General features: G+C 38.5%; 1 long non-coding RNA gene across 1 annotated transcript; it reads right to left on the bottom strand.

Moving 5' to 3' along the window:
• Positions 1 to 1,611: 1,611 nt before the first annotated feature.
• On the bottom strand, positions 1,612 to 2,368 carry LOC309829866. Its single transcript, XR_014297443.1, has 3 exons — positions 2,347 to 2,368; positions 2,042 to 2,124; positions 1,612 to 1,657 (listed from the first exon to the last, which is right to left on the bottom strand). It is a non-coding gene; the product is annotated as an uncharacterized lncRNA (long non-coding RNA).
• Between the last annotated feature and the right edge of the window lie 9,801 nt (positions 2,369 to 12,169).

The following is a 12,169-nucleotide window of genomic DNA, read 5'->3' as shown; positions in this document are numbered from 1 at the left end:
ATTAAGCCCAGCCCATGCTAGAGAAGAGGGGGTTACATAAGGACATGCATACCAGGACTTGGGAATAATTGAGGACCATCTTAGAAAGCTACTTAGCACACTTAAGCAAGGAATCCAAATAAGACGAGTTGACCAAAAAAATCTCCTGTTTGATAGGATTGGGCTAATTCAGACTATTGTATCCCTCTCCACAATAGGGAAAATTACTCAATATGGCAATAATAAATGTATTTGGCAAATGTATATTAAAGCGATTATTATACACTCAAATGCCACCTGACTTAAAGGTATCCTTTGGAAGTGGTTATAACAAACCTGACTTGTATCTCAAGCAAACCTTTTCTACTACATCTGAGAAATTGAAATGGTCAGCCTTTGGTAACTGAAGGAAATCTGGACAGAAGACACACATTCCAGTAGGAAGCAAGTGTGTTTGTTACATCCTCCATATTTCTCCTGACCCACAAGACATGCTGTGTGGTCTGTAAGAGAAAAACATGTACATGTAGGCAGAAGTCCTGAATAAACCAAGAAAACTATTTGTGGGTGGCTTAAAAATGGGTGGGTCTCTTTCAAGGGATTGGGTGTGCCACAATCTTGACCAGCAAGTACATGCTAATGGATCCATCTACAGCTCTGTAGTCTAATTCCTGCATTCCAAACAAGCAACCAGGATATTATTATATACACCCTAGTCTTAAAATCGTTTTAGATCATTGCTCCTTTTCATTCTGTCTGGAACCCGTCAGGTATTTAGATGGGGCCAAAACAAGCAGTTATGTGCAAGTCCTTAAAAACTCTCTGATGGTTTAGCTCTTTAATTATTAAGTTTCTTCAGAGGCTTTAAGCCAGAGAAAAAAGAATTAGAGCCAGTTACTGTGTGTTGGTGTGGCCCTGAAAATCCTTTGGCCGCTGTAGAGGTGCTTGGAGTTATCCTGAAAGCTTTATCATAATCCAATCATCCTCCCAAATTTGGAGTTGCTTTTATTCAGGCACATTCAGAGGTCAGCCTATAATCCAATGTCACTGCAAAGAGAAAAGGCCTGATCTTTTTAAACCCCAAACTAAACCCCCAACCTAGTAATTCATGCAGAGCATAAGGACTGTGAGATGCTATAAAACAAAATCCAACATCCCAAATAATCTCTCAGGATTTCCACTAACACATTTGCTGTTTACAAAGGCTAAACTGTATTCAAACAGTTTATGCCACACTATCCATGAGACTGCATCATGGCATGTACAGAAGAGAAAGCGTTATTATTTTACTAAGAATCTTGGTTTCTGAAGTGTCCGTCTTATCCATGATCATTGCCGCTATGCAACAGCATCCTTTTATATGCTCTGCACTCAGAGGAGCAACATCACTGATAAATCACAATGTGACCGCCAAGCTGTTAACTCAATGACTCTGGGTGAAGTTCCTATTGGGTGGAAGCATCTGTAAAAAGCTGCTTGACAACAACAGTACAAACCAGCCTCTCAGATGAAAAGGTCCCTTTTTCAAGTACCGATTTGAGGAGGGTAGACTCCATTCTATGGAAAACAGTCTTTCAGGAACCAGCTTATTCTTTACTCAAACGTAGATGCTGACAATCTTTTTTCAAAGAAACATGCATTTATTGTCTCATTCTATTTTTTCCCTCATAGAGAAGACCTAAGGCATATTAAAAATAAGTAAGCAAAAAATAAAGGACTACTTGATTTATATTCAGTAATGCACATTCAAATTTTGAGCCCCCAAGGAATACTTTAGAAGGGGCCCTGCCAACTACCCTCCAATTACATATTTTCTCCTATTTCATAAACTCTTTATCCACCCTGGGAAGATCGCCTTTCTGTGGGATTCAAAGAATCAAAAACATCCACATGTATGCACACAAACCAAGTTGTGAAAACACAGGCAGGATGCTGTGGAAATCTACAGCTATTTAGAAACTATTACCAAGTAAAACCCTTAGTATAGAAAGTTAGGATACAACTTATTCATAATTTCTAAGCCTCAGTTTATTCATCTATAAATGGGTATAGTAACACTAACCTCTTAGAGCTGTTGAGAGAAGTCAAGAAGATCAAGTGTGTGTAGCACATGACTCAATTCATCTCCACCACTTCACATCCGTACTACAAAACAGAGTGAAACAGAGTGATGTGTTAGAGAACTCACAGGCGCTGTAGTCAGGAAGAGCTGATTAGAATCTGGTTCTGTCACTTACTATTTCTATAAACTTGAATAATTTACCTAACCTCCCTGGACCTTGGTATTCTTGTCTGTAGATTGGGGATAATCATTCCTACCCAGTTGGGTTTGTGGGAGAATCAGGGCTAAAGAAGTAAGAAGCTTACCTTCTGCCTGCCATGTAGAAGATGCTCAATGAAAGTAACCTCTTTATGGCCAGTAACATGATTCCATTTGCCGCTCAGTTGGGATAGAAATTCTGAAGTCATGAAGGCAGCACTTCAGCTGTCCCCAGGTTATTTCATTCTCTTTTGTTCATGTGACACTGAGCAGTTCAGGGAAACTGACAAAATGAGAATACCCAAACTTATCCCATGGTCTGGATCCAGGAAGTGTCAAACCTCTGAATCTGAGAACATTCTTGCTGGGGTAAGATGACAATGGCTTTCCAGACAGCAGTGATACCTGCTCATCACCATTAAATACATAGAGAAAATGTTCCCATGCTTCCCCAGATAATTATTGAGTGCATAGGATGGGCTCAGAATTACGCCATAGTTTTAAGAATAGTATCACTGCTTGTTTTCTTCTCAAGAAAAGGTGACAACAGCATCTGTATCCATTTCCATAGCATCTCTTTCTCCTTTTATGGCTCTAGCAAGATAATGATAAAAATAATAATACCACGTCCTGGTCGGGATTATATTGAAACAATTACTTTTGGCTATAAACATCAAATCATAAGAGCCATGCCACGGCCTCCAGGGACCTCAGTGTGCAATAGATATGATCTTCTTCAGATGTCTACATGAGGACATCCCTTAGAGGATATCCCGGAGTCTGTTTGCATTTCCATGGGAGTGAGACAAGCCCAAATAATCAGTTGAGAGTATCCTATCTACTCAACAAGAATGGACAAAGAATAGAGAAACTTGGCTTAGTATAATATAATTCACGTCTCTGGGTTACTATTCAAAATCCTTAAATGTTGCAAATGAATGTCAAAATGGTGCTCCTCAGAAATGTTCAGGCAAAGTGCTCTGTTTGTAAGCATCTGAAAGCTTAGTTTCCTCATGTGATCGATGAGAATAATGAACTTATTACCATCAAAGTGAATGATCTTTATAATAAATAGGGCCCAATAAAACCACATATTAGTATTGTTCTCATTGTCATCATTTATTGACACAGAGATTAAAAGCTGCTGGATCTATTCGTATAATTCACATTAGTACAGAGCCTTGAATGCCAGGTTTAGGGGGTTAGATTGTGTCCAATCACAATAGATAGTTTTTTGTCTTGTTTTGCTTGTTTTTAACAGAGGATTATATTCTTTTGACTGAGTTTTTAGCAAGATTAGCAATAGTAGGCAGAAAGGAATGGTGAGAATAGAGAAGGGGCATGAAGGCTGAGAGATCAGAAAAGAAGCTTTTAAAAGAATCTCTTGTTTTATTTCTCTAGAGAAGCCAGCCCTTAGTGCAGCTTGTGACTGTGGTGCCAGAATTTCATTCAGAATTCACATGCAACGTACTGAGCCACTTCATTAGCCTCCCTACGTGCCACACTTCTCATTAGTCAGGGAACTAACCCGCTCCAGTGTCAAAGGGTGGCCAAATGGCAAGCAGAAGGGGCCGAGGAACTGTGACAAGGGCGTGCAGCTACCCAAGGTATAGGACGTCACTGCTGAGAAGCGACAGCCGTACCGTCCAACCTGGTCTGCAGCAAGCAGAAAAAGAACAGCATCTTTGGAGCAAATGAAGCCTGAAGACCATGAGGTGAACAGGCAGTGTCACATGCAGGAGGTACAACCAGGAACAGCAGAGAGTCATTCGAGGGCTGGGCACTCAGCGGGGGTGACACAGAGCACAGGGTGTGCTTCAGTCTTCTCAGTGACACTTATCCACATGAATGGACACACCATCTGTGGTGGCATTTTTACTGTCACTGTATTGCTTTGGCTTTTTTTTTTTAATATGAGAAGCAAAGATCTATATATAGTCTAGATATAGATATATAAACACACATACATACACACACACCACAAATTGTGCTTTGCAAAATACAGATTTAATGCCTCCACTGAAGTCTGCAAAGCATTTTTTCTTGAATTTATAGCTGATTCCCTTGTCAAGGACTCATCTGCTTTCATAACTTGGTGGAATATTTTCAGATCACAGTTTATTCTTTTGTTTTCAGAACCACTTCATTACATACATCAGTGAGGTGGCATGTTTTTACTTTCTGTACTCAACAGAAGCTGAATTTTTAATAAAGAGAAATTGGAAAAGTAGAGCACTATTAAAAAATACAGAATTCTTCTCCTGATTGGGCTCTGGTGTTTCCTCACCCAATCATAGGAATCGTCTTTTGCAAAGGAAAAGATTTTGGTGTCTCTTGGGGCAAATTTAGCAACTACCAGAGTTGCAAAAGCCAAATAAATATGTGATCCTGTTGAAACACAAAAATCAAAATGGCAGTTGTTACCCTCTCTTAAAAAGCTCACTTCTGTACTGATAGCTAGATGATTCATCTTGAAAACAGATGATGTAAACTTGAGGTATCAATAAATACAGTACAGTACTGTGAAAAAACAAAAAACTCACTTCTGCTAAAATACTGCACCAGCCATTTGCCAACCTTGGGCAGATAAACGTGACATTTCCATTGCCACATAGACAGTAGCAACTCTACCAAATATTCTAAGGTTCTTGGTGGTATCATAACACTTCGTGACATGACACTCCATCTCCCCGGCCTTTATTATGCAGTAGCAACTCTGAACACTCATTAAATATATATGTCACTGCATATGTTTTCTAGTCCTATAGATTTGTTTTATGAATAGAAAAATACCAGAAAAAGTTCTCCAAAGCTTTGTTTCTTCAGAGAAGTGCCTCTCTTTAAAATAAAATCACAAAATAAAAGAGAAAAATCTTGCTAGAATAATCTGATCATACTAACCTAATTGCCTTTCTTGTGAGATCTGAGTAATCTTAGGAATATGGTTAATGCCTTTATGTTTGCTCAATCTTGATAATGCTGATTTATCTTGACTATTTTATCAAGGTTCCTAGTCTTGCCTCACAGGACATGCTCTCCAATTTAATGGGAAACTGTCTTAGACAGTGGAACTGATTTTCAGCCCTCTAATCGTTTGCCATAATGAGATGGAAGCCAAGAAACTAAAACCCAATCAAGGAGATTTTATTTCAAGAAAATTTTGCAGATGTCCCATTTCAGTCTCAAGGAAGACTCTGGTATCATCATTGCTGTTATCACTAACAATGATGATAATTGTGCACCAGCTACCACTTTGAAATAGTAAACATGTTTGCTGATAGCTGTGTTTCTCTTGGACCAGCCATTCATTAATTTATTCGATCAACAGATATTTCTTGAATGACTATTATGTGCCAGGTATTGTTCTAAATGCTAGGGGCACAGAGATTAATAAATTACCATCCCTTCCTTTGAGTTGCTAATAGTTTAGGACAAAAAATAATGCCATGGACATTTATAGCATAGATCAGTGCTATAAAATGTGTATCCAAAGTGCTCCATTTAAAAGGAGGGGACAAGCAGTTGGTCATGATTGCTGGGAAGGCTTCACAGAGCAGGTAACAGTTTCATATTCGAGGTGAGAATGGAATGATAAATGGGGAGGCAGAACATTCATTCTTTCATTCAACAAATATTTACTGAATGACTACTGCATGCCAGGTGCTAGGGATACAGCAGTGGTCAATCAAAAACTTCTGCCCTCATATATCTTTTATTATAGTGAGAGGAGAGTAATTTAAAAATAATAATAAATAGACAAAATATGTGGTTTTTCAGGTGATTGTAAGGCTTACACTTATGAAAAACAAAGGGAAGGTATCAAGAGTGTCACGAGTAGGAGAGGTTACTATTTTAAATAGTATGGCCAAAGAAACCTTCCCTGAGATAACGACATCTGAACAGAACCCTGAAGGAAGTAAAGGAATGAGCCATGCACATATCTGGGGAAAGAGCCTTTCAAGCAGAGAACTGTATGTGAAAAAAATCCCTGAGGCTGGACACGGCTGCCATTTTTTAGAAATATAAAGGAAGCCAGTGTGGCTGGAGAAGAGTAAAGTGAGATCTGAGAGTCAAGTAGCACCTTGGAGGTTACTCTAAGGACTCAGGCTTTTGCTCTGGATTCTTTAGGAAGCCAGTGGAGGATTGCAACAGAATGATATGCTTGCCTTCCATCCTGAAAGTATTGAAAACAGACTATAAGGGGACATGGATGAAAGTAGGGGGACCAGCTGGGAGGCTACTGCAATAATGCGAGCTGGAGATGGGTCTAGTTCCAGGAAGGCAGCATGAAGGTGGTGAGAACTGATCAGTTTCTGGATACATTTTCAAGATAGAACCAACAGGAGTTATTGATAGATTGGATAAGTGTTATGAGAGGAAGGGAGTCAGGTATGTCTCTGAGAATTTTAGCCAGAGCTAGAAGGATAGAGTTGGCACTATCCAGCTCACCTCAGCTAAAAGAGGACAAGAACATTTTGAGCACCTCTACGTGTTAGGGTCTGTGTGGAAGAGGGAGGGTAATTAAACACCACTGTTCAGCGTGACCCACTTGCACCACAAAGAGGCATTTCTCCACAATTTAATGAGAACAAAACTCCATCCTCAGCAAAGACAGAGTGAAAGATCTATGCTCAGTGATTCAGAGACAAACAAGAGAATATGCCCAATGATGTCAAGGATTGCACTAATCCTCCCTGCCCAAATTTCCAGATACTCCAAACTAAAAAGTAAGAATCAGAATAGGCATAGCTTAAAAAAAGTTAGCAGGGAACAGAATGTATACAAAGAAAAATAACAAATTGGGTAGTTAATTACAATAGGAATGCCTACGATGGCAAAGTGGGAGAAAAACTTCTCAAACTGGAATGTAATAGCGAGGTATAAATACAAAAGAACATTGTGCCTAGAAAGGAAATCACCTTGAACTAGTAGTTAGAAGGCTCTGAGTTCTCTTCCTAATGTTGACCTTTGGGCAAATTAGTTCACTCATAACTTTCAAACAGGGATATTTTTTTACCCACAGGATATGTGCTAATGTGCTAAGAGTAAAGACTAAATATTATATTTAAAATGTCATTTAAACCTCAGTTTGGCTAAGGATAAGTTTTCCTTTTAAAAAATCAAACAAATATGATTACATAATGGAGTATAAAAATAAACACGTGTTTTTCCCATTTATTCAGGCTTTATTTATTGAGCACCTACTATGCATCAGTCACTATTCTAGGCAATAGGTATAGCAGTTAACAAGACCGCTGCAGACCATGACTTCACAGGGCTTGTTATCTTATAGTGAAGACAGACACTGGACAAGTAATTACAGAATGAAGCATAAGCTTCCCATAAATCTCATACTTGTGGCAGGCCCCACAAACCACCAGGGATGAAAATCACATGTTGATTCTCTTCTAAATTAGGAGTGTATTGGGGAAATGTTTGATGAAAACTAACTTAAGCTATGGAGCAGAAGCAGGAAGAACTACAGTCCTGCAGCCTGTGGAACAAAAACCACATTCACAGAAAGATAGACAAAATGAAAAGGCAGAGGACTTTGTACCAGATGAAGGAGGAACAAGATAAAACCTCAGGAAAACAAACTAAATAGAGTGAAGATAGGCAACCTTCCAGAAAAAGAACTCAGAATAATGATAGTGAAGATGATCCAGGACCTTGGAAAAACAATGGAGGCAAAGATCAAGAAGATGCAAGAAATGTTTAACAAAGACCTAGAAGAATTAAAGAACAAACAAATAGATGATCAATACAGTAACTGAAATGACAAATACACTAGAAGGAATCAATAGGAATCTTCAGAATAACTGAGTTAGAAGAACGGATAAGTGATCTGGAAGTCAGAGTGGTGGAATTCACTGCCATGGAACAGAATAAAGAAAAAAGAATGAAAAGAAATGAAGACAGCCTAAGAGACCTCTGGGACAACATTAAACACATCAACATTCGCATTAGAGGAGTCCCAGAAGGAGAAGAGAGAGAGAAAGGATCCGAGAAAATATTTGAAGAAATTGGAGTCAAAAACTTCCCTAACATGGGAAAGAAAATAGCCACCCAAGTCCAGGAAGCGCAGAGAGTCCCAGGCAGGATAAACCCAAAGAGAAACATGCTGAGACACATAGTAATGAAATTGACAAAAATTAAAGACAAGGAAAAATTATTGAAAGCAGCAAGGGAAAAACGACAAATAACATACAAGGGAACTCCCATAAGGTTAACAGCTAATTTCTCAGCAGAAACTCTGCAAGCCAGAAGGGAGTGGCATGACATATTTAAAGTGATGAAAGGGAAGAACCTACAACCAAGATTACTCTAACCAGCAAGGATCTCATTCATATTTGACAGAGAAATTAAAACCTTTACAGACAAGCAAAAGCTAAGAAAATTCACCACCACCAAACCAGCTTTACAACAAATGCTAAAGGAACTTCTCTAAGTGGGAAACACACGAGAAGAAAAGGACCTACGGTAACAAACCCAAAACAGTTAAGAAAACGGTAATAGGAACATGCATATCAATAATTACAAAAAAATGTAAATGGATTAAATGCTCCAACCAAAAGATACAGGCTCACTGAATGGATACAAAAACAAGGCCCATATATATGCTATCTACAAGGGACACACTTCAGACCTAGGGACACATACAGACTGAAATTGAGGGGATGGAGAAAGATATTCCACACAAATGGAAATCAGAAGAAAGCTGGAGTAGCAATACTCATGTCAGATAAAATAGACTTTAAAATAAAGAATGTTACAAGAGACAAGGAAGGACACTACATAATGATCAAGGGATCAATCCAAGAAGATATAACAATTATAAATATATATGCATCCAACATAGGAGCACCTCAATATATAAGGCAACTACTAACAGCTATAAAAGAGGAAATCAGAGGTTTCTTTTTGGAGTGATGAAAATGTTTTAAAACTGATTGTGGTGATGATTGTGCAACCATATGAAGATAGTTAAAATCATTGAATTATATACTTTAAATTGTACTGTATGCAAATTATATCTCAATAAAGCTGTTATTTTAAAAAAGAAATACAAATTATCAAGAAGCACATGAAAAAGCTCCAAATTCATTGATTGCCAAATAAATAAAAAATTAGTAATTAAAAAAAAAAAGGAGGAAACCGACAGCAACACAGTAATAGTGGGGAACTTTAACACCTCAGTTACACCAATGGACAGATCATCCAGACAGAAAATTAATAAGGAAACAAAAGCTTTAAATGACACAGTAGACCAGATAGATTTAATTGATATTTATAAAACATTCCATCCAAAAACAGCAGATTACACTTTCTTCTCAAGTGTACATAGAACATTCTCCAGGATAGATCACACCTTGGGTCACAAATCAAGCCTCAGTAAATTTAAGAAAATTGAAATAATGTCAAGCATCTTTTCTGACCACAATGTTATGAGATTAGAAATCAATTACAGGGAAAAAAACTTAAAAAACACAAACACATGGAGGCTAAACAATACATTACTAAATAACCAAGAGATCACTGAAGAAATCAAACAGGAAATCAAAAAATACCTAGAGACAAATGACAAGGAAAACATGACAATCCAAAACCTATGGGATGCAGCAAAAGCAGTTCTAAGAGGGAAGTTTATAGCAATACAATCCTACCTCAAGAAACAAGAAAAATCTCAAATAAACAATCTAACCTTACACCTAAAGGAACTAGAGAAAGAAGAACAAACAAAATCCAAAGTTAGTAGAAGGAAAGAAATCATAAAACTCAGAGCAGAAATTAATGAAATAGAAACAAAGAAAACAATACTAAAGATCAATAAAAAATAAAAGCAAAAGAAATGAAAAAAGAAAACTAAAGCTATGAAACTCTGTAGCTTGGAATGGAGAAAGTATTTAGAACTGTGTTAATCAGGTCCTCTAAAAAGCAGTCATCAAGAATGTATTAAATGTGCAAGCACTTTATTAAGGCAAATGCCTATGAGGTGAAAACCGGAAGGTAGTGGGAGGAGGCTGGAAGAACCATCAGATCACAATGCAAGTGTGACCCCAGTGGAAGAAAGATGGACTGGGTGGTGGGTTGGGTGGAACCATGCAGTCTAAGGAATTTTTGTCCTTAAGCCAAATCGGCCTGCATTATCATCCCTGCTGCCCGCAGCTACTGGCTGGAGAGCAGCCGATGGGAAACATGGCCTCTGTGTTTAAGTGGAGATAGTTGTCAGAGTACAACTGACAACAGCAGCTGGGTCTTTGGTCACTGCTGCTGGGCTCTTTGGTCTATTACACTCCCTGTAGTGGAAGGTCTTTTAGGGGGCATTCTCATGGCTGCTGAAAGATTTCTTTTTTCTTAATGAGCATAGTCCTTGGAGTCTGAAATAACCTTAGTTGACTCCAGTCTCAGCAACTTAATAATTTTATGACATTGGGCAAATTACTTATTAGTTGTAAAGGTTAAATGAAATAACACCTGTAATGTGCATCGTACAGTGCCGAGAACATAACAGGTGATCAGTGTTACACCTGCCCTCTTTTCCCTTTAACCATAAATACATTCATTGGTTCAACATGCATTTTTGAAGATCTTCTATATGCAATGTAGGAAAACAGGGTGAGTATGTGAAGGGCCTAAGTTATAGCCTCTCCCCTTCAAATTGCTTTACTAAAAATTGTAAAAGCATAAAGTGCTACTAAATACTAAAATGGAATAAGAAGGAAGCAGGATCTTCAGGAGGGTAAAGGAGCACTCACATCTTACTACTTGAATTGTTGCTGAAGTTGATGGCTCGAAAATTCTTAGAGGAGATTCCACCTTCCCTAATGTTGTGAGTTTATGATAGTTCGAAGAATATGTTGCTGTACGATGCAAGGTTTATAAACTCAGCACTTGGAGTATGGATGGTGCATCTTCATTTACCCGGCTCCTTGCCACCTGAATGCCTAGCTTTTCCAAACCCTTACATTGTACCTACCAGCCCTCCTCTCAAATTGTCTGCACGTTACACTGGAGAGAGTGCCATGTGTCAGTCTGCCCCTCACAATGCTTCCCCAAAGCCCTTTCAAGACCCTCTTATTGGCAGAGCAAAGCACTTACATTATTGCTCCAGGCGTGTAAATGTGTGCTTCGTGCATCCAGATGGCGCCCCACTGAAATCAATATAGATATGGTTTGATTATACTTCAGTGGTACAAGAACTGTCTTTCCAAGAATATAGAGAACTCATTGAATGTTCTAGGAAAATAATTATAATAATAATTAATCAAATAAGGCTCAATTGGAGCTGAAAGAAGCAGCTTCAATTCTCAGCAGGATCACAGACTTGCTCTATGACATCAGGAAAGTTATTTGCCCTGTCTAGGTCTCATGTCTGTATCTGTGAAATCTGTGTGTGCAAGGCAGTCAGGGAGGAGGGGATGAAGAGAGGCAACTCGCAATGACTAGGCACCTAAAATGTGCCCAGTACTAAGTTAAGAGCTTTGCAGTCATCATCTCAATCAATTAATCATCAAACAACCTTTTGGGGGAGAATCATTCATCCCTTTAGCATTCATTCAATAAATTCTTATTAAGAGCTTATTTCATGCTAGTCACTGTTAGGTGAAGGGTATATGTTAGCGAAGTGAGCAGGTTGGTCCCTTCTTTGTACCTGATCACGATTTCACAGATGAAGATTTGAGGCTTAGGTACATGAGGAGCTATGCTGGTAGTTAGTGGGTGGAGACTCCAAAAAACTGCTTCTGATTCCAAAACACAGGGCTCCTTCCTCTCCAGCCGCCAGTGCTTCTCAACCTTTTTAAAATTATGATGAAAATCTCCCTTCCCCACAGAGCTTTTCTAGACAATTTTTCCCCCTAATTGCTTCCCCCACACCCATGAAATAAATACTAATTTGTCACATTGGTCTGAGCCTTGGAGAGTTTAGAT

The sequence above is a fragment of the Grampus griseus genome (assembly GCF_964374135.1).
Source record: "Grampus griseus genome assembly, chromosome: 11".
Lineage (NCBI taxonomy): Eukaryota > Metazoa > Chordata > Mammalia > Artiodactyla > Delphinidae > Grampus > Grampus griseus.
The sequence above is the reverse complement of the archived record's forward strand: the minus strand, read 5'-3'. Positions and strand labels throughout refer to the sequence as shown.